The sequence below is a fragment of the Brachyistius frenatus genome, unplaced genomic scaffold (assembly GCF_029030835.1).
Source record: "Brachyistius frenatus isolate BFR_SWC_R1_liver_20210118 unplaced genomic scaffold, ASM2903083v1 Contig_5, whole genome shotgun sequence".
Lineage (NCBI taxonomy): Eukaryota > Metazoa > Chordata > Actinopteri > Embiotocidae > Brachyistius > Brachyistius frenatus.
The window spans coordinates 9,073,901-9,097,920 of NW_027210604.1; the positions used below are offsets into that span (position 1 = coordinate 9,073,901).

The 24,020-nt window shown below is 39.9% G+C and overlaps 1 long non-coding RNA gene across 2 annotated transcripts in view; it reads left to right on the forward strand.

Moving 5' to 3' along the window:
* The window catches only part of LOC138634536 (uncharacterized), a 44,019-nt gene that overhangs the window by 424 nt on the left and 19,575 nt on the right, over nucleotides 1–24,020 (forward strand). Inside the window, exon 1 of one of the 2 annotated variants that reach the window (XR_011311988.1) lies at nucleotides 4,228–4,297. The exons of the other annotated variant lie outside the window; for it this stretch is intronic. This is a non-coding gene — a long non-coding RNA (uncharacterized lncRNA). Of the gene's footprint in view, nucleotides 1–4,227; nucleotides 4,298–24,020 lie in introns of those variants that run through there. 2 annotated transcript variants of the gene reach the window in all.

The window sequence follows — 24,020 nt, forward strand, 5'->3', positions numbered from 1 at the left end:
TTGATAACTTTTGTAATACTTGGTTTAAAACGGGGTAATAAAGTTCAAATGTCCAAATTAAACACTAGCAACCTGACAACAGCCCTCAAAACGGATTACTTTTAAACTTTTGATGATTAAAGTTATTTAATATGACTTTAATTAAGATTTTAAAACAGAACACCAAAATATATCGCATATGTAGATCACAACTGACTGCGGTAAAGGGAAAATGTTCCTCCAGCAAGTCTACATTCAGGTGAAGTCCATGATAGACCTGTCAACAGGGATGGGTACTGTTCACTGTGCCAAACTTTAAAAAAATTTTTTTTTAAATATATTTTACAGAATCCGGTGTGATTCTGCTGAGCACAGCTGAACTATGCAGAAAGTAGGAGAACTTTACAAAATGAACTCGTGGCTACAAAGCAGCTGTTTACTTAATTAAAACACTTGATGCTTGTTTTGCCAAAACCTACTTTGGGTTTATTTTTTTAAATTTTTTTTAGTTACCACGCTTGTCATTTCTAACACACATCAGACCCACAACAGTGGAAGAGCACCTGCCCCCTCACAAAGTTCATTTATCCACCGTTGTGCAGAGCCCGAACCTATCAAACCTGTTGGAATATATAAATAATCTGAGTTTAGACTGACATGATTGGGTCAAGCCTAATGGTTCAGGATGAGAATTATAAACTTGAGTGTTCAGACATTTATAAATGTGAAATATGTAAAAAAAAAATTCGGGCTTGAGTGAGCAAGGATGTTTAATTTGGTGAAATGCCTGTTGCTTTGACTTCTCTCCTCACACTTCTGTGCCCGTTTACGTGTTATTTACTTGTATATTTACATGATGTACATGCTCATTTTCAAATAGTGCGGGTAGTTGAAATCCAATCACAAGTGGTCACTGGAGACGCATGCTGTGACTGCTTAACTGAGCTGCTTTCCTCACGGGTGATTTCAGACAGACTTTTGACACTAAAAGTCCAAAGATCTGAACTGCATGGTCATTCACTTCTCTCAAATAATGCTGCATTTAGGGGAGGTCAGAAAAAAGTTTAGAGTATTTGTTCGTAGGCAAATGTCTGCATGCACAGTTGTTGGGTGCGCCTCACTGTGGGTGTGGATCCAGGGGGAAGAACTCAATGCCAGGTTTCCATCGTGATGACTGTCGGCCATCAAGGGTGGACGATCAGCCCAATGTTCGGTTGTAATCATAACATTTCTGGAATTGTCTGCTTTTTTTTCTACCAGAGTGACCAAAAGAGTTATGGGCCCATTTTTTATGCACATTAGGCAGATATGCACTGATGTGTGGGCGATCTGCTTGTCATTCTTAAAGTGTGTGAGCATCAGAGCCGGGTACAAATTAATATTGCATTTAACATCGTACAGTTAAAGTGGGTGAAATACTCAAGCAAACATATTGCTAATATTTCACTGTTCTTGTTTCTACGATTCCATTTAGCTACTTTGTTTTCAAGGTCCTGGTCATATCTCACTTGGGCGCATGAAAACAAAATAACCATCATTAATGATATTTGTGACCCCTGTGTTTTTTCAACGGTGACAAATAGGTGAACATTCAGTATTTATTAACATAAAACATTTTGTTTGGGTATAGACACATTAAAATAGTGACAAATAATAGATAGATACTTACATACTAGTCACGTAATCATATACATGCATACATAATCCCATAGGTAGATACATAGAAAAGAGGTAGGCAGGTAGATCATATAAGTGAAATTCTACCTGTTTAAAACTGCTGTAAGATCTTCTTTTCAAACAAATTTATTTTCATGAAAAATGGCCTCCTTTCATTTTCATTCACCCCTCATTATCTCGGAGCTATTTCTTTCACTTACCTGATTTACCAACAGCCTTTTGGAACATAATCTGGAGAAGATGAAAGACCCAGATGCGTACATCAGAAATTGCACCTGATTGCTACAGTATGTACGGTGGCATGTTGAACACATTATGGACAATGGAAGTGTTAAAACGAGCATATGTCTCTCCCGATAGGAACAGATAATATGTATTCTGTACTTCGACGATGCTCACTTCCTTTAATAAATGCCAGACATGTGAGCTGCAGTTAGTGTGGGTCATTACAGAGCCATTACAGAGACACAATGTAGTCGACATGGCGGCGGTGATAATAACTGCTGAAATTAAAGTGTCACCGCAGATGAAGCTGGAGTGATATGTTGTGATTAATTAACAACAAGATGACCCTTTGGCATTAAAATGATAATTGGAGATAAATATCTTCCCGTTAATGGTAGCATTTCAGTTTAAACGCCCCAGAGCATTTTAGTTTCAGAAGTTCATCTAAAATCACCCCTGGTTAAGTTTACACACATAGAGAGCGCTGAGTCGTCTGTGGGAGTGTAAGACAGCGTTAATAAACTTGTGTTGGTAACCGTAAGTTAAAGACAAAACGTTTTGTTTGCAGTTGTGTTGAAGAGCAAGGTCTTTGTCGTTTGGATGGTCTTGATAATACTAAGCAACACAAATGTCATAGCTTCATTGTGCAGACTAACGACTAACTGGCTCACGCTAAGTTGGTGGGTGAGAGAGAGAGCGGCTGCTATCAGGGTGGACAGACACTTGTGTGCTGGTTGGAGAAGAACTGGATTAACAGTATAAACTGAATGCAGAATGTACATGCATGTTACGATCTCTATTTTTGCGGAAAAAAAACAAAAAAAAACAAGTGATGCTGTCCTTCGAGCAAAGCGGCTTTCCTGATTTTTGTTTTGATACATTTTGCTGGGTGTAGTGACATGAATGAGCGGCCCTTTCTTCCGAGAAGCATTAAGGTGTCTCAGAGCTTTTCATCTAGCGGTGAAGGATGAATCATCTTTAATGATTTACATTATGGGTTAAGGAATTGGCAGTGTGCATGAGAACAAAAAAGCATTTTATCACTATGATAACTTAACGTCCTACAACCTGAGCTTTTAGGAACTTGTAAGATACTTTGAAAAAGCAACACTGTTTTTGACGTACCTCTTTAACTCTTAATCTGTAAATGGTGCCCCATTCTTTATTCTGACATTCAGAGTCCATTAATGTACCCTGGTGACGTAAATTCATTAAAGTGTTTGATAATCAGCAACTGTTGGGCAATTTTGCAAGACAAAACCAGGCTGGAAACATAGCAGCGGCCCTGCTATGTTTCCAGCCTGGTTTTGTCTCGGTCCCGTGAGGAAAAAAAAAAAAAGAGGAGCCACACAAATATGCATTGATTGTCCTTTTTTGCTTCAGCCAAGCAGGAGCATTTAATTCAACTAAACACCACTTGGGGGCACTGTAGCCCCTCGCAAGCAGAAAAAAGATGTGTCTTATTTGTGGCCAAAGTAAGCTCATAGTTCACTCATGTATAAATGCTAATGAAATACAATGACATTTCCTGATCCAGTGAATGTATCTGAAACAAGCTCGAATGAATATAGATGACATCAATACTGCTACTCAAAGGTTCATAAGGCTCACCGAATCATGCTTCTCATCTTCAAGAGGAAGCTTTTGCCATGTGACCACTTCAGGTGCTTGTTTATACAAGAAGAAAATAAATTAAATTTGTACTTGACATATATCATTAGTTGTTAAGTTGTTGTTTGTGCGCAGAGGGCTGTGGTATTGGGAAGCAGAGTATGTCTGTCTTCTTTAAGTAGTGCAGCAGGAGTGACATCATGTTAAATTGCTCCCGCAGGATACAGTAACTGTAAAAGCAAAGTTATAGGGAGCCAAGGTTTCATTTGCCCTGACGGAAGAAACATCAGGGTTGAATAACCGAACTTATTAAATACACCGTGTGCGTGACGAGAAGTAAAAAAAAAAAAAAAAAAAAAAAAAGGGGTGCTGTCCTGGAAGGACAAGAGGATCACACCCTCCACCTCTTACTGTAGACTTCCTTTAATATGAGGCTGTGCATATTAGTTTAGACAAAATTAAAGCAAACATTTAATACCTGTGTGCTTTTTCTTGAATGCAATCATGTTTTTATAAGAGGCAGTACTTTTGTATTTTTTAATTAGCTCTTACACGTGTCCCAGTGCTCTCGGGTAATAGCACCCGTTTAAGACAGGATTAATGTTGTGATACAAGCACACATGTACAGAGCTGCAAAAAAATGACTACTCTGGATAACTAATTATGCTTATCTCTAACAGGGGCTCGGGATTCACTGAGGTCATTTTTGTTTAATTTTCTGAATCATTTCAGAGTATATTATTCCTGCTCCGGAAGAGGAGGTGCAGGTGCACAGTATGCTGGCCATCTTACTACCTATGAGAAGGTGAGTAACTGCTCTGTTACAAGACCGGGACAAAAGCTGTTGAACACAAACGAACACAAAAATTTGTGCAAAGACACGCATTTGAAGCATGTGTGGAAACCTCAAACTAATGAAATTCACACACCAATGAATGACGTCATACGTTGGTGTGTGAACTGCTGTTTTGAAGACTCGGGTCAGGAATTTTGGCCTTTGCCATTTTGGTTTTGTAAAGCTCGAAGCGACTGTAAAGGGACAAGAGGATGTAGCTTGGGGCGGATCTTCCTGAGAACTCGAGAATACTCTGTATGGACCTGTACCGACAACCTAACATGTCAATCAAACCAGTCCGACCTCCTCTTTTTGAGACCTGATATCAACGTATTGATGGAATTATTTTTAGAAGGACCACCACAACACCAATCAGAAGGAGGGAATTCACTGAATATATCCATAATGACTTGTGGAAAAAATGATTGACTTTGTGTTTCATGAGAGAAGACCCTATTTGAAGGGGAGTCTATTTGAACCAGAGGTTTTTTTTTGGGAGCCAGCCCCTCATGGCCCTCAGTGGTATTGCACATTAATTAATTAATTGCACTTTGCAATTGCATTGGCTTCACTTTTCAGACCTGGGATATACATCCATTTTTATGTACAGTATATGATGGAAACTGTTTACAAAGTTATTTATAGAGACAAGTAAAAAAAAAAAAAAAAAGCGTTTTAATCAGTAAATAGTTTTGGTTATTTTCTCATACTGGTCAACGTGTGTTGTCTGCATGTGCAAGTTGATGCTGAGCGTGTCAGAGAGTATCTGCATATTTCTGCGTAGCCTTTTCTTGCTACTCGTGTCAAATTGCAAATTTTAGTGTATGTTGCATTGTGAGTTTGTCATAGCAGAGTTTGTCTTCGCTGCTAACGCGCAGTCATGAATACTTCTGTGACCTCCAGCTGCCTTCTTCGTGCATTTGAATAAAATTTGACATTACCTGTTTCATGCTTCCTCTCAGCTCCCTCTCACCCTTCCCGCTGGCTGCCACCCGTCTGCCCCCTTTTCCACTTTTTCACTCTTCCCCATCTTCTAAGTGAAGCAGTTTTATTTTTTTTATTTTTTTTGTGCCACACTTTAGGCAAAGTCGCAAAGACTTAAAAAAAAAAAAAAAAAAAAAAGTATGTGGGAAGAAAGTCTCAAACTACAGTGTCAGCAACATCACCTTTCCTCTCCTCCCAGCCCCCTCCTCCTCTCATCTATCACTCAAGGTAACATCAAAGCCTAATCACTGAGAGACTTAGGCAAAGTCACACATCCTGTCCAAGCAGGAAAACTTTCAGGACTTTTGCTCACACACACACACACACACACACACACACACACACACACACACACACACACACACACACACACACACACACACACACACACACACACACACACACACACACACACACACACACACACACATCTCCTCCAGCTTTGCATAAATGTATCTGAAAGACTGTCCCTCTTCTGACAAATTCTCTCCTCCTGGCTGTGCTTCAGAGAAAGTATTGGATTTTTATCGAGGATTCGCGAAAGCTAGCACACCCTGATCTGTAACCCCTGACAAGGGAGGAACAGTAACAGCCTTTCCGAGACTTCGCAGTGAGACGTTCCTCACAGGACCTGTGAGCAAAGCAGATGGAGACTTAAAGTTGAGAGAAAGGGTGGAGGAGATGATGTGCCTGATTAAAGAGAACACAGAGAAAATGATGATGTTTAAACCCACTTTGAAGCCTCAAACTGGTAAATAAATGATGTGCTCAAGAAGACTCAAGAAACGGTTGAGGTTCTTACACCTGCGGCTCATCGCTTAAATATTCATTTCCTGTCATAGTCACACACACACACACACACACTCGAGTGCGTGTATTGCTTATAAGGAGTGCGCGTGTCTTAAAGATGCACGTTGAATTGGAAAGATGTGTTGCTCACAAACTGCATTTACAAGAGGAAAGAGTTCAGGATTTATTTTCTTCTTAATGATCAACTCAAACATTCTTCCCCCAATCAGCGGACAACACAGTGGAGAAGAAGCGAAAGCCCTCAGTGCTTTTCATCAGCTCCCTTACGATTCTTTCATCCCTGCAATGCCATAATGGTTCTGAGATTAGTGCTGGATGTGTTCGCTAAACTTCTCATTTGGCAGAAAGGGAGGGTGCGAAGACTCTTGTTTGAGAGAATTACTGCAGGAAAAAATGAAAAGAGAAAATTTTCAATGCGGTTGTTTAGAAGATGAAAGGGGAACTAATTCAGAGAGGAATTTCAACAACATTTGAGTATAAACTTAAGTAATAAGCATATCATTGAACACAATTAAATGCGTTCAGAAACACACTTTAAGCAGCAGATGTTCCCACTCAACACTGGCCAACCAACAAACATGACTCTAAAGTTTTGATGATTACAGACAATAGGTGTAAATTTCATTTAGTGCATTGTCCTGCAATTGGCACTCCACAGAAACTAAAATAGCACAAATCATCCGGACGCAGAAACGGACTCATTTCCATGCACTTTAAAATAACTGACTACAGTTTGGCTCTCACAAAGTACGGGCAGTCTTTCTTTACACTTATCCACTCCACTCTTCATCACTGTCTGCTGATTAATCATTGTATCTGACTGCTCATTAGACCATCTCCTTTAAATCTGCTTGACTTTGTATCGACTTCTTTCCCCCTCATCTCCTCATTGCACGTTTGTTTCTCAGATTTGCCTCTCTTCTCAGCCCTCCCATTTCCCAGTCAGCGTATGTTTCAGACAGTCCTTCAGGGGCTCTCTCCTCTGTCAGCCTGAGTACAGATATTTCAGCACTTTGATTTCAGAGTAATTACGTAAGGATAAATGATGACTCTCCCTGAATGTGTTTCTCCCCTCCTTTCTGTCAACCCATCAGGAACAGGACCCAGGGCACAGCAATCACTCACAATTACTCTGCAGGTGGAAGTTACTATCTCCCAAAAGTTTACATGTAAAGACAAAAATACTTTTTTTTTTTCTTGATTGCAGAATTTTTACATAAGAAGAACTCTCCCTGAATGCATTCCTTCTTATTTCTGTTAAGCCAACAGGAAAAAGGCCCCGGGGCACAGCAGTCACTCGCTAGTACTCTGCAGGAGGGTGTTACAGTTGTTCAGAAATTTACACGTTATATTTAGATATATTTCTTTAACTGAATTGTTATTTATACAGGGGCTTAGCATGCATGCTATTTTCCAGCACCCATGCAGTGTCACATTCATACAGTTATATAGATTCCCACCAGGGAGTTGCCAAGAGCAACGGCGTTCTGCTGTTTGCCAATGAACAGCTCCACTGGAGCAGCTGGGGATTGCTCATAGGTACTTCAATAATAGTTGTAGAGGGACAGCTCATTTACACCTGATCCAGATTTTCTAACCTGCTTCTCGGTTTTAATCCTCAACTCCTCTAATTGAAGCAAACTATATATAAATAGAATGTTCACAGTTTGTATAATCCAGTTGAAAGTCATACACATTTATTTTAAGTGCTTGAAGATACAATCTTAAAAACAAAAACAACAACAACACATGGAATGGTCAAAGTTGTCATATTGGCCTTTTAAGGTTTACTGATAGATTCACAATGTCAATTCGTACATTGTGCAGCATTCAATAAAAGAAGTTGCTAGGAGCCTTTGAGCATCAGCACAGTGAATTCAATCTTTTTTCTCTCTCTTGTCGATAGGTTCACTAATAAAAATGAAAAGGCAACAAAACATCCTTTCATCTTTTGGAACTAAAAGTTTACGATAATGCAGTTAAACAATGATAACTTACTTGGCATCAGGCCCATCTCAAGCTATCTAATGGGAAGGCTTCCACTAATACTAAATTAAACTAAAATTGATGACAATAAAGTAACATTAGGCTAATGTTGCTGTTTCATTCATTCACGTGGATGGTGTTTTTCCTCAAATTTTGACTGACATTTATTTACCATGATTGCTGAATGTAACTGGCCCTAATTTATAATTCCTGCCTGTCTGATAACTGGAATTGGTTATGTTTTATTTCCACAAAGCCACCTTTTGATCCACTTCCGTTTTCCCTGTTAAAGTTACTGAATTATATTCTTAATACCGCCTCAAAACTTCCTTTATCTATTTCAAATTACAAGCCATCCAGTGTCTCAGTGGACAGAAACCCTTTTTTTAGTCAAGGCTTTTATTGTGAAACGTGTGCAGGAACGTGTGAAACATTCATAGACTTGCAAAGTTTCCCAGTTTGCACTTGAAATGTTGCTACTGTTATCTTGCTGAACTTGGACATTTGACATTGAGACATTATCACGTTGTCCAGCCGCTGTGACTGAAATCAGACAATAACAATTTAGTTGAGAAATCCAGAGCAACCATTGAAAATAACATGGTTATATTGTTGAATCTATTAAATTCAATCAAACTCTAGTACTTAAACAAATAGCCCTACACCGCTGAGCTTTAGGATACTTTTCATAATTCCCAAAGTTCAGTGTTCTCTATAACATTATATAAACATATATGGTCTCTGTGTGTACAACCTAAAAACAGAATAACTGAAGGGTTTTTATGTGTTAGACTTGAGATTACGTTTTTGTTATGGCTGTCAGCTTTACAGAGTGCCTTTTCTTCTTGAAGGCCAAGGGCTTATGTGAAGTATATCAGTCATCAGCATCAAAATCCAACCTGATATCCAGCAGGTTAGCAATAACAACTTGAGATTTTGGTCAGGTATGAGCCATACATGACTGATGTTTTTTTGCTCATGCTGGGGATGAAAGAATCCTGAGGGAACTTGCAATGAATTCAGAAAACAAACAACAGAGGCACTTTGTAACGCCCCCTCTCAGGGACACATCCAAGCGCAGCATGGGTAGAAACCCACTGCTGCCCCAGCAGAAGGCCTCGCACCAGGGCCTTGATTTAATCACTGCCCAGCAAGGGGAAAGGCCAAGCAGGCAACAAAGCTTCCCTCCAGCCTTCCATCCTCTTGCCATCAGTACTCCCTGTAGGTTGACCCAGGAGAGGCCATGCCTCACCCTCCACCCGGGTCGTTTGAAGATGAGAGAAACTGAGTGTAAGGGGAGGGACGGCCGAGAGGAGGAGAGGTAGATGAAACCCTGGTTGTTCTCTTTGAACTGCTAATCACTGTGTTTAAAGCTGACCTCGCTTCCTGTCTCTCTTTCTGTGTTCGTCTCATTAAAATATGTACCCTGATAAAGGGTCCAGATGGGAGTTCACCGTGAACCACAATTCTACCTTTGTTCTAGTCAAACACATAAATCTCATTCTTTCCCCTCAAGATGAAATTATAAATAACCAGGGGAGATCTGCATCTGAGTCACTGTTACTAGAATGAAAGATGATTAATAACCCACACCTACACTAATCTGCTAATCTTTCAAAGCCTTCTATAAATAAGGATGGAATCCTTCATGTGCAGCTGTTGTTCAGCCGTAATAGCTGGGGAATCTGTATAATAGGAAGGTTGAGGGGGTTGACATTGAGATCAGGGATTTTAAATGAGCCCTGTACACACCTGGCAATAAAATTTGTCTTTAAATGCAAACCGTATTGTGGATGCACTGGGATTGGACCACCCAATCCATACACAAGGTGGTGGGGGATTACATTTGTAGTGTGAGCAAAAATGCATCTCTGGTTGCGTCAAAAGATTGCTGAGTAAACTTTTCACAGTACAATCTCACATTTTTGAAGTCGGTATCACCAAATAGCCACTTCTTTATCTATAATAGTATGGCCAAACACACGTGTATGTTTTGGATTTTCTCCTGGGCAACTTGTGCAGTTGTCACAAACTGGATGATAAAGATAAAGTTAAAATATCTCCATCCAGGCTGACAATATAATACAACAGCAGTTCAGTTGGACATAGCATATCTATTCTTTTTCCTGCTCTTTCAGTATGCATATAAACTGTAGGACGGCTGTGGCCTGGGAACTCCATTCTGTCCCATCCTGCTTATAGTCACTTATGTTCCACTGTAGATCAACTAACAATATTTCTAGTCATTTACAAATCTATGTTTGTTGTTGTCTGACTGTAGTGCTGCACTGAGACAACACTCAAATCACAGTTTAATGAAGGTGAGGTCACGTTATTGAATAGAATTTTTTGGGGGCGGAATGAACATGGCTTAATAGGGTTGGAAGGCCAAAACAGAGCAAAAGAGCTTTCAGATTTAGCTTTCTCAGTGTGGACCTGCATGGTCTGAGATGCATTGTAATGCCAGGTGTGAATTGCTATCCATTTCTACATACATTTGACCGAAGCTACTTGGTCTGAACAAGCCCACAGAGACTGCAGGGAGAGAGAAGGCTGGGCATTGAAGGAGGGCATGATGAGGCGGAGCAGAGAAGGAGATTATGGTAGCAGGGGATCAATCAATCATCGCTCCTGTTGGTTTATATTGACTCTGCAGTCCCACTGGAATACCACGGTCAATGTGCTTTCAGGCATTTTGCGTGGGTCGATGAAGGAGTGTGCTTGGCTTAACACTCACCTTTTATAGTGATATGTGCGTGTGTGTGTTTGTGTAATATAGTAGATGTTTTTATGCAGTGGGTATTGACAGGTTTTCATAAATGTATGTCACGAGGAAAGTGCAGCCATTAGTGTATGATAAGTGAATACATGTTTTAGAAATTACAACCCATAAATCTAGAATATCAACATAATCATGCCACAGTGAAGCCAGTGGGCATCTAGTTCCGTCGTGTGGGAGGGGTTGAGCTCTTTTGAAATGAGTTAACCTTGCGACAAAGCTTCATTGTACCCAGTGACAGCTCCCCAAAAAACAGCATCAAGGTTGGCTTTGGCCCCTGCGATTGCCCTTGGCATTCATCCTGTCATATAAATAGGTGATGGAAAAACTGTTTGTGGTACAAATTTCTGTAACCCATCAACCTAAACCAATGTCAGTCTGACTTAGTCGGTTTGAACTGAAGAAACTTCAGGTATTAAAACAAATATTTATTATTAAGTTGGATCGCTTTATTGTACGTGAGCAGATTTAATCGAAATGGCCTTTCGAATCTTTCTCTTTAGATTTTTCAATTTACATTGTTTTTTTCAGTTGTAATGCCCTGTGTGCTTTGCATTTGCAAACTAATTAATCCAAATGTCTTGCTGGTTCGGGTAACTACTTATTGTGTAGCCATCAATGTGATACCGGTATACTCAAGAAGACCGATTGATCCAAAAGATGCAGTGTGCATGTTGTGCTACTGACATTAATGATGGTGAGCATACTTGTCTCACATACTCATACTAAGAGGATGAAAGAACTTGACTGTACACTTAATGTGTATGTGCAGAGACATCACATGCACATATTTGCAGACAATGTGGGGAACACAGTCCCCACAAATGATCAAATTTAATTATGTGGATCAAAGCAGAAATGAGAGCCCTGTAACAAAAACAAAACAGCAACAATAAAAAGCCTGTATAGGAGCTTTACAATGTGCTTGTGATTTATTCACAAGACAGAAAAGTCAAATGGAATTTGTACACAATAAATAGGCAGGAGGCAGGTAATGTTTATCATTTTCCTCTTCAGTGATTCAAATAAAGTACAGATTTTAGAATATGTGAAGAAACCCAATTTACAGCAGACACCATTCCTTGTGATAATTCTCACTGACTGATCTTTCAAAAATCATTTTAACTAAATTTAACTCAGCAGATGCTCTAAAATAACTTTAAACATTGATCTCCTGATTTTGCAGAGCAAATGTACAATTTAAGAGATTAGCCAATACATTTTCATTCATATGGCGTCAAACACTGATGTTTTATCAATGCTGTTGACACAGAAGGTGCAATGCCCTTTGGAGTCTCAAATGGATGAACAAAGTGGCTAGTGCCTACGTTAAAGTACCAAACATCACATGGTTATGGTTAGGAAAAGGTCATGCTCGGGTTAAATGTGACACGGTCGCCATTTGTCGCCAAACTACTTGGTTAGGGCAAAGAAAAATCAGGGTTTGGGTTACTGAAAAGAAATGCACGGTGATGTTTGCTTTATCATGAACTCAAACCTTCCCAACCTTCTCCCTACTGTCCATCCTTCCACCCTGTCCATAACTTTTTTTTTTTTTTTTTTTTTAACCAGTCTTGTACCTTGAGTCTTGGATGCCAAAGGGCACCTTGTCTGTATCTTTCTGACACCAATGGCTGTGACAAAACAGTCTGAAGGAGCTTCCTATGATTGGGACATTATACTGGATTGTGTGACCTTGAGTGGTCTAAGATGCTATGTGATCTGTCAATTACTTGTTTTTCTTTATCATTTCTATCAGATATCCAAGCTATAGTGAAGCATAGCTGCACATTGAGCTTCAGTGCTTGTGAACCAGTAACAGACAGATGTGGGAGCACAATACAAAGGGGGTGAACATAAGCTCACGAAGAGAGAAAACAAGGAAATAGAAAAATAAACAATCCAAAGAGAAACCACAGAGAGGAGAGCTTGAGTTGAGAAGATTAATGTGAAGACGGGAAGGTGTCTTTAGGCGCACAGTTGTCCTGATGAAATGGAAACAGGCTGGGGCTCGAAGACAGTGCCTCTGTTGATTGTCTTTCTGCTTGGGAGAACATTTTCTTGTGTTTTCCGATTGGAGACGAAACCTTCTCAGAGGCTTATTCTTCCCTGAAAACACGCTCAACCTTCCATCTCCTTACATAAAGGATAAGGAGGCTGTTGATGCACATTGTGTCACAGTGTGGCGTAATAGTGGGATACCTTGTGCAACTACAGTAGTTTATCATGCATGAGTGTGAATGTACTGTACATGTGAAAACCTGCGGTGCAGATTTTAGATTGCAAGACTACTGTTGTTTTTTTTTGTGGTTATTTTTACACAGCTGGTTATCATTCATCTTATGACATGAAGCCATGGGCATGCACGGACAGGCTCTGAGTGATGGATGATTGACAGCTGGTGATTACCTATGTTGAGGGGTGTTTCTGGTCTTGCGGGTAAACCTGTCATGGACTTTTACGTTGTTACTTCAGTTTGCAAGATGACTTGAGATGGACTGAGAGGAAAATAAATTACACAAACTAAATTAAAATCATTGGTCAAAAATGATCAACTGTGTAAGACCCTTGACTAGACACATTAACAAACAACATTTGTAGCTCTTATTAGATCACATTAACTGTGAATTCTGGTTGAGCATCAGTTTAAATCCAAATTTTATGTCAAAAGGAACCATGGCATAACAGCATTTTTTCAGTACATATCTCTGAAAAGTAAAATCTATTGTTGGGCCTTTACATCCTGCTTCTCATCTTCCCGTCTGAACTTATGACAGACAGACACACATCTGGTTGTAGCTCAATGGTCTGGGATTTGCCAGGGATATTCCACTCATCTATCTAGCACAGTTTCACCTTTTACAGTATGTGTAGTATTACCTGTACGGTTAATAATTTAATATTATGTAATTGGCTCTTGTACATGCATATTTCTCTAAACAGTTGAGTGTTATAATATCTGAAGCCAACAAATTGCTTTCATAGACTTAGTAGATCATCTGGATTTAAACAGCAATAAAATTCTAAATTTTTAAACAAATTCTAATTATTAATTTAAAGGCTAAAATATGTGGTTAATCATGTATGAGATATGAATATAGGAATATCTGTTACAGCTACATCGTTATAAAAGCCTATTAGCAGGGTGTCGTCATAAGTGTGAGCGGAGGTGTCAGTTACTATTCTCGCCTCCAGTCTTGTGCACACGAGTTGGTCAAAGCTGACAGCCACTAAACAATGTTCACAACACATTCATTCACATTCCAGCAATTTAAAACTCACTGAACTTATTTTAGAGTAATTTCCTTCCTTAACTAATGTAAATTATTTGAGCTAAAATAACACATAATGTACCTAAACCAGCATAAATGAATGATATTATCAATGTGGAAGTTAAACTTAGGTGGCAATCAAAAATAAAACTTCATAGAGAATACTTTTCATTTACATAATTTTTTTTAAAGTTACACACCCCGTATATTTTACTCAGTAACTGAAACTGTCATCAAAACCACAATATGTTTTTACCCTGACTGTAGTGTTCAATGTAAATTTATAAAAGTATTTGCGTACATTTTGGAAGATGAACTTAAATTTTCAGGCATTACCCAAGTCTTCCTGAAAAGGGGACTATAGGTTTGATTTTCTGTGAACACTGACAGTCTTTAAGGAGCTCAGACAATCAATTTAAAGGTGACAAACTGTCTTCAGTTCACAGAATCAAAAGCCAGCAGTGCAGCAAAAGTCGCTAGGAAGTGGCACACTTGAGAAAGGCTGAGTGGAGGTTTGGTTTTACAGCAGTGACTTCATACCCTATAATGTGTGTTTTTGTTCCACCATCCAATTTGCTGAGCATCTCTGACACCGCGACCCCTCTTTTATTAACAGTCTGTGAGCAGCGTAAGAGGAGACAATGTTTCTTTGAGCTGGCAGGCCCACTCAATAGAGTCAAGGTAATAAAACGAGTTTGAGAGAAAGGCTGAAAACAAGGAGGGAGCTAGATTGAGTTGAGTTGAGCAGCTGCGGGTGGGCTGGCCAAAAAGTGAAAAGGTTTTCTCTCTGACAGGTTATTGATTAGCTCATACTTCCCAAAAGGATCCTGGAAGACTTTTAAAGGGAGAAACGGATGCTAGTTGCCCAAGCAATCCCTCCTCCCCTCCAATCAAGTCGTCTCTCTCTTTCCTCTTAACACTTGACATTGTTGGAAATCTTGATGGCATTTGAGATAGTTATAAAAGTGCAGATTAATGGAATGAGCAAGAACAAAGATTTAAGGCAACCCAGACTCCTGGTTCTGCAGAGATCTCAATTTTTTTTTTTTACTAGCATGTGTCATTGGATAAGAGAGGCTGATATATTTTCAAAGCCTTGCCGTGATGTGAAAGGTTGTGAGGAGGCTGCTGAGTGTGGCCTCTGAAAGACTGATGACAATAACCATGTTGACCTTTAGGATTTTGACAGTCACTTTATGTCCTGACTTTATCCCCCCCACCCAACAAAAAAACTGAAGTTTTAAAAGGGTGACAAGGTTGTTTGTCTTGGTAAAGACGACTTAATATAGTTGATGCCATTTGCAGGAGAAGCTGGGAACCTGGATTAGGTCATGCACAGTACAGTAGAATATAGCTGGAGATGTTAAAACAGTATAATAAAATACCTGAGGTATGCTTTTGGTATAGGGCACAATCCTGACATGCATTAAGCATAATTATTTTCTGCAATAAGTCATCATCACCTCAACATTTCCCAACAAAGCGGTTTGGGTTTTGCAAACATATATACTGTATTTAATGCGTCCCTTATATAATTAATTAATATTTGCATGCGGATGGAGAGACACGCATACATACTATACATGCAGTGAGTCCATTAACATTCTATTTCAACCTCTCCTGCAGTCCACACTCCGTTTTAGAAAATCCATTCTCATTATGACATTTTTCAATTTATCCGCCGACATGATGATTGTGGACGTGTGCTACATCTGAGCATGTGTAATGTGTGTTTGTATTTTTTGTTTGTGTTTTGAAATTAGAAATGGCAGGAAATTAAGTCGTGAAACTGAACATTATTCCTTTTTTGAAAGCAGTCTTCCTTTTTCCCCAGGTTCTAACCTCAATCTGAAAATATTCCACCTTGTATTATTGCCTTTCATTAGACTTTTAAATAGGCAGTTATAATCACACATTTATCCCAAAAATATGGGCTCGTAGAGACCTTCTAAGCTTACTAATAGGCTCAGGGGGCAATGACATAGGTCTATGACTACTAGAAAAGTGTATCAGACCTTCAGCCACAGCCGAATGGGACCTTTGTCATCATTGTAACCGTAATAGACATGCTAATATTGTGGCTATAGACTGTATATGAAAATGGACCTGGTCTCTGGGTCTGAAAACTGTAGCCAATGTGGAAGAGCCATAATATGCAATACCACTGATGGCCACTAGGGGCTGGCTCCAAAAACCCTCTTGCTCCAATAGAATCCCATTAATAAAGTGTCAACTTTTCCGATGAAATGCTAAGTCAATGGCTTTTTTGATCACAACAATCACAAAAAAAAAAAAAATCTGAAATCCTGGAGGGGCTGCTTTGTTGTCTTTACTGCTATATGATACTTTATGATGTACATTCAAAACAATGAAATGTTTTTGTCAGCAAAAACAGAAGAAACAGAAACAGAAGAAAAGAAGCCACTCAATGTAAAAAAGAAAATTTTGTTACAATATATTTTACAATATAAATTTTTGCTCAATTAGTGCACACATTACAAAGAAGGCTGCATGGCGGTTACTTAGGTCGCCATCGTTTTAATCTTGGTGCTCTTTTTTCAGACAGATTCAAGAGGTTGTCTAGGATCTCCACAACCAGTGGGGGAAGTCATTGTTACATTACACTTTCATGTCAACTCATAATCCCTGTGCCCTGCAAACTCTCAGGTGGTGTCTCAGTGGGACTGATTAGAAAAAAGCCCAACAGAAGATGCTTTACAGTAACTATATATATATTATATATAAATAACAGACTTATCATGGAAAGAGATGTGAAGAACAGAAGCTTCTTTTTTAGACTGAGCAGTATATTGGCACAAATCCCAGACCATTGAGGTACTTTCATTCTTGAGACCTCAGACATCTCTTGTTTATTATTGTGGTACAGTGTTCGACTAAACTTACAATCTCTTATAACTCATTTTTTAAGCTGTCGGGTTTTCAGTCACAAAGGTCAGCTTTCCCTTTAGTCTGTGATTAATGGAGCAGTTTGTTTTCCCAGCAATTTACAGGACTAAGATGAGAGTTTAAAAGCATGAGGTCAAATTATGTTAATTTGATATGATACAAGTTGGTGACTATATGAGCCTAAACAGGTGGATGCTGGTGGTGTAATGTAGTTTTGAGGATATAATGTACTTCTTATTGATGCTGAGATTGGGTGTGTAGTGGTTTGTTTCTCAGGCTCCTGCAGGTGTCAAAGGCATGCATAAATGAATAAAAAACTATATGGGATTGTAGAAATTGGCATCAAAGATAGTTGTCTGTAAAATAATTCACTAGTACGCATTTTGATTTGTTACGGCCCCAGGGGCCTCCACTAGGGCTTGTGTACCGTCTTTGCTTTGTTTTGATTTTTACGTTTCTATAGTTCTCAAGACAGCATGTTTTCTTTGTTAAACACTTTCATTAGAACCGTTCTGTAGGCACTTTTGTTCATTTTTGATTAAATGAACACATTATTTTAGTTTAATCCTCCGCGTGCCTCGTCATTTGCTATGGTCACCGAGCCGGGCAGTAACAAATTGGGGGCTCATCCAATTTAAGCTTTAAACTGCGGTAGCAGTGTTAAGTTGCTGCATTTTGGAGTAATGTGTAAAGCATTTTTTCTTTAGTTAAGGTGGAGCGTTTTGTTCAAATTCGCGCCTCTCCCCCGGAGTTTGACAGGGACTGATGTGAGCGTGGAGGATTCCCCAGGAGAGTGATGTTGGCTCTGGGGTTCCCTTTTTTTTTCTTTTGCGCTCTGTTTGGAGGCTAACGTGGGGAGTTGTGTGGTTTCGCTCCGTGTTTTTTGGTGCCTCGGTGTTGTTTGTCGGGGGTTTTTTTCAGCGAATTTGCTTCTTCTAATGTTACGGGCCAAAGACATTGTTTTCTGTGCAAGCCATACTTTAACTGACTCCCCTTCAGGAATAGCCGGTTCGGTTTTTGTTATTTTTTTGGCTCGTTTGCGTCGTGTGGGGTGAAAGTGGTTCGAGCTGTGTTCGGGAGCTTGTCCATAGTTCTGGCAGAGTTGACAGCTTGCTGGTCTATTTGACACACTACTGTTTTTCAGTGCGCAAATACCCGCCATCAGTATGCCCTGAAGACTAGGGTTGAGTTATTTAGCTCCTGATAGGCAGTTAGGGGGGATGTTCAGTTTGTCTAGTCACGTTTTTGATTCGGTTGTGCACAGGTAAGGTCACTGTTTTACTTTCTTTTGTTTGCCGGTGATTTGCCATTGGTCAGGTGTCATGTCGGGTGTAAGCGAGTTCCTTGACGCTCCGTCGGAGGCGTTTTTAGACGAATGTTCCAGAGATCGGTTATTGAGGATAGCCGATCACTTTAACATTAATTTTGGTGATAAAAAATTAAAAGAAAATTAAAGGCTATTTTAGAAGCAAAGTTCTATGAAATGGAAATTTCTACTAGAAAACATGCGTCACCGAGCTCCTCTAATCTGGCTGGGGCTGTGTTTTTTGCGAAGATCCCTGTCTCAACTTAAAAATTTTAACTGCAGAAACAAATGCCAGTTTTAAATTTGCAGCTGGAAAAGAGAAGACAAGAAGCAGAGTTTGACAAAGTCATTGCTTTAGAAAGAATCAGGCAATAAATGGAAAAAAGCTAAATTGGACTTGGAAATGGAAAAGTTGAGTCTGATCAAAGAGGGTAAGATTGTGAGTGACACATTTAGGAATGAAGAGCTGGCTCGGGGCAGCGATAGACCAGGTGACCTTCTAAGCATGTTGCGCTTGGTGCCGAAGTTTAGTGAGAAAGAGGTTGATGTATTTTTCACTTTGTTTGAATGCATGGCAGATTCCAGAGGATGGTCGGACGGAGATTGGAAAATGTTGCTGCAGTGTGTACTGACGGGATGCACTCAGGAAGTTTTTTCAGTGCTGAGTATGCAAAAGTTAAATCTGCACTACTCAAGGCGTACAAACTAGTCCCTGAGGCTTATTGACAATGTTTTAGAACTGGGAAAAAAGGATTTCAGCTGTACCTTGAATTTGCCCGCGATTTGGTGACCTATTTCAATCGGTGGTGTTCGGCGTCAGAGGTGAGCAGTTATGAGGAATTGTGCAACTTTGTGGTGCTGGAGCAGTTCAAAAATGACTATTTGTTGACACGCAAAAGTTGGGCTGTGGATCCCCGCTTCGCCTTTGCCAGTGGCAGAGAAAGTGGTCCTGCTGCGGAGATGTAATTCCCTGGGCGTGCGGGTGAAAGTTTTCTTCCGGATGGGAATGATGAATCGTGCTGGCCGTGAATCCATTAAGGTATGTAACTTTTGCCATAAAAATGGTCGTTGGAGGAGAGACTGTGCTGTGTTCAAGTCTTGGAAGCACAACGGTGCGCAGGTGAAGCCGGCTGCATTCGCTGCGCAAGTTTCTCAAGTCGCAAGTCTGATAATACTCCTCGGCTATGTTCTGATTTTAGGAAGGTCAATACCATCACTAAACCAGACTTATACCTGCTTCCTTGAATAGATGACTGTGTCAACCACGTTAGTGTTGCAAAATTCATTATCAAATTTGACCTCTTGAAAGGCTACTGGCAGGATCCTTTATCTCAAAGAACTCTAGCGATAGCAGCTTTCATCACTCCAACCGGGCTCTATTCCTCTATTCCTTTTCGGGTTGCGTAATGCTCCTGCAACATTTCAAACGATCGATGAATAAAGTGCTTGGCGATTTGCAGGGGTGTGTGGTATATTTAGATGATGTTGTCGTGGTTGTACCTGGTCTGTCCACATCAAGCGCATTAAAGCACTTTTCGACCGTCTGACTGAGGCGTGCCTCACCGTAAACTTGGCAAAGTGTGAGTTTGCTCGTGCGGCAGTGACGTACCTTGGTCGGCAGGTTGGACAGGGCGAAGTGCGCCCCCTGTGGTGGTTTACACTGACCACAACCCTTTGACATTTTTGAACTCGCTGCGCTGTCCAAATCAGAGGCCTGTGAGGTGACGCACTTTCTGTCTTCCAGCACCACTGGTTCCTGTATTGGATGTGGAGTCATCAGAGCAACTGGAGGCAGCTGGCCCCTGTCTCCAGGTTGCTTAAAAGACGCCACCTCCAACAGTCTGTGGACTTCTTCTCCCTTGGCACTACGTCAGGCTGTGCCAGACCTTTTGATTTTTACGTTGCTATAGTTCTCTAAAGTTTTCTTTGTTAATCACTTTGATTAGAACCGTTCTGTAGACACTTTTGTTCATTTTTGATTAAATCAATATTTTTGTTGAATTCTCCGTGTGCCTCGTCATTTGTTATGGTGATGGAGCCGGGAAGTAACAGATTGCTCATAAATCATTTTTTTGTTGCAGACATATATGGATGCCATGTATGCACACACATCCCACACTCAACATAAACATGCTCTCATACACGTACACATATGATTCTTTTCTTCTCACAAAAACATGTCCTAACTCAATTTATCTCACAACTCATCCATAATCAAAACTGACACTCCTTGCTTCCGCCTCTCCTCTTCTCACCCTCACTCCCCCTTTTTTCCCCACCTACCCTCCTTCTGCTCTCACGTCCCAAAATACCAGGCTGCCAAACAGTAGACTCTCCCTGTAAGCCCCAGGCCAATTAGTGTGGTGTTTCAGCATTGTTTTCTGCCTGTCATGGTGGGTTTCTCCTGCCCGCTCTCTGTTTGTGGCAACACAAACTGCTGCTGCTGCTGGGCCACAGGCGCCTTGAGAGCCGAAGAAGAGATGGATGACGAGGAGAGGAGCAAAAGAAAGGGTGTGTGGGAAAAATCATCTTATTTAGGTAGGGGAGATGACTAATATTCTGTGTAACTTTGTATCTAGTGAGTCTTTCGTCATCACGCTCAATTCCCAGATGAAGGGCTAAAAACAAACCAAGCCTTTAAAGTATTGTCTTTCTATCATCATAAACACAGGACTGATTATGATCCTGCTGTGGGGAAAACAAGGAGGAGAGAGGTTAAGGTTGAGGGTTGTGAACTGAGTTATTTTTAGTAAGAGTTTCTCAGTCTTCGCTGTGCAGAGATGAGGTGGCACAGGGGTGTGTGCTCTGGACTGCAGTGGTTAAAAAGGGTTGACTAAACTTTAAACTTGGATGGGTAGAAAGATGGACTCACTGCCTCAGAAAACTGACCAATAAGAAATTGCTTTGTTTGAACTCGAAGTGAACAGCTTCATTTGCAGTTAAAAATAGTCTGTTTCTTTCACCACGTTAAATATCATCCCTTCCTTCACCAGCAATTGTGGATTAAAAATGGAATAAATCATAATGTCGGACTATAAGCTATGGAGTTTACAGTCAAGCTGTAAAGCGGCAGCAAGCTCAATATAGTTAAAACAGCATTAATAGCCTCGTTCAGGGACAGACGATGTTGCAGAACTGCAGACGTGGGCAAATGGTGTGGCTGTGATTTGCTGGTATTACTAAAAGAAAACAATTGCATGTTTGACAAATTTGATCCATTGCTTTGCATCAAATGTACCCGAGTAAACTCCAGCAGGCAACACCCTGTCGCTTTAAAGCGTATAGTTTTGAATTAAATTGTGCACTGCAGCACAAAGAAACTGCTGCATTGTTGCTTCAAAAGGTACTTAGCTATTCGCTGGTCTGACCAAATATGAGGTTGTGAAACATTGTGTAAGAGTTTGTGTAAGTGGCAGCAGAGCCATGTGAAAATGCTCTCCCCGACTCTGATTCTGCATGAGGTCAAGTTACAGTACGGCAGTAAAGTCACAGCAGAAGTTCAGATGATCATGCTCACAAATACAGTGTTGTGCTAATGGCTAATTATAGACAGTCAACAGAGAGTATAAATAATAAGTAACAATAGGCCTTGTACACTGAGGACAACCACATGAATATGAAACATGAGAACATTATGTCACAATGTGTGACGTGTGTCTCTGAGGAAAAACACTGTTATGTTAAGACACAGACATCTCTGTGCTTAAAGTTTGAGGAAGACAGACCGATATTTCCTGTTCGTTTTATAACGATGTCTGAATTAATTCATTTGAAATTACCTGTAAGATAGTAAAGTAAGAGTAATCCAAACACGGCAGTCTCGGATGAAATTGATTGAGAGCATAAAGAAAAGCACATTAAACACATACACAACTTGCTCAAACCTCTTGTGAGGATAGAGGCACAAGACAGATAGGGATGGGTATCTAAGCATTGTATTGATAAGCTCCAATGTAAACGATTCTGCTATCAATACTTTGGCAAATAAAACATTATTACAAAAATTCTGCTTTTTAAAACACTGCATTTGGACGGCCAGTTGGAGGGCAAGATGAACACTACCCCTTGTTCCCTAAAAGAAACCCAAGAAACCCTACCCAATGCAGGCAAGTGCAAAAAGGAGGGATGGGAAGGGAATTGTGATTGGGCCTAACTCTAACCCCCGATCACTCCTCATGCCAAACCCCAATGTACCCAACCTACAAAGGTAATGAACACTAGCAAATCGAAGGAAGAGCTGGGTAGGTCATGCCATCCTAGGAAACAAAAAATACACCACCTCTTCTCTCCACTGATGAACAGCAAAATTGAGCTTCATACAACAGCTCAATCAGAAGATGATTTACTCACTTGTTGATTGATATACTAATCAGTGTTTGTGAATAGCTTGAGAAAAGATGTTAAATCTTTTGACGGCATAAATACCGTTGCATGTCTTTTAGCTAACATCCAAAGCACGATTTAGATGGACTGACATTCTGTCTTGAACTCAAGCTACTCATTCCTTTTGATATAGAAATATTAAATATTAAACTTTGCAGTAATTAGTTTAACACTAAAAGTAAAAAGTTAGTAGTCATTTGTCTTTGTATTCATCTTCAAGATTATCATTTAGTTTTTATTCTCTGTCCAAAAATGTCCAACATTTACTTCTACTTGTTTTTCTTACGCATCTTTTTATTTTATTTCCTTCTAATTTTGTGTTTGTCATGAAAGGTTGTCAACGGATATTTTTCATCATAATTTCCATTGACAAAATGATGCTTCAGAATTCCCAATGGAAAATTTTACTTTTAGGGGTAGCCTCCCTCTTAAATAGAAGTTGAATTAAAAGAAAATTAAAAAAAAAGCCCAACATCTCTCTGGAATGTAATTCTGAAAAAAATAAAAGAACTTTGAGTCCCACAGCTCTCTCTTGAACTTTGCTTTGTCAAGAGACATTTATCCAGGCATTTTCGCAACATGCGCAGAGGGTTTAGAAGATGAAGAAGAATACAGATGACCATTTTCCAGTTCACAGGATCTGATGTAACTATCTGTTATTTTGGATGGGGAGTGACTATGGAGGAAACTTTCTTTCATGTTCAGGGATGGAATGAGGGCTGATAAATGAGTGCTGGGACTTTGTGTTGTCATTGCACTTTTGTTTTTCTTTTTGAAGCTTAGCCCACACAAGCTCCATGAGACTTTGCTTAAAGGAGCTTGTCTTCATAACTTCCACCATCAATGCTGATCAGACTTTTAATAATCTACAATGGAGACATTAGGCTGACATTAAATCAGAATCCTAGGACCTGTGGGATTGCCGTGGGACAGGAGTGGTACTGCAGTGTGCAATGTGTGGTTGGGATTCGGATGAGACAAGGCTCAGTCTGAGTCTGGGGAGTGGATGAAAGTTAGCAGCACATTTGCATTTAATTATGTGTAATATTTTGTTGTATCACTGACAGTTGTGTTATATGCCACAGACATTTCAGCACAGTGTTAGACTGCATAATTATTCGCTCAAGTACTAGTAGTTCAATAAGCCCTGTTACAAGTTTGACATAATAACCAATGAACAGTGACAAGAAGATGTGAACAGGACAAGATGCAATAAAAATGAACCACTGCATTGCCCTTCAGTGTTCTCTGAACAAGCATATAGAG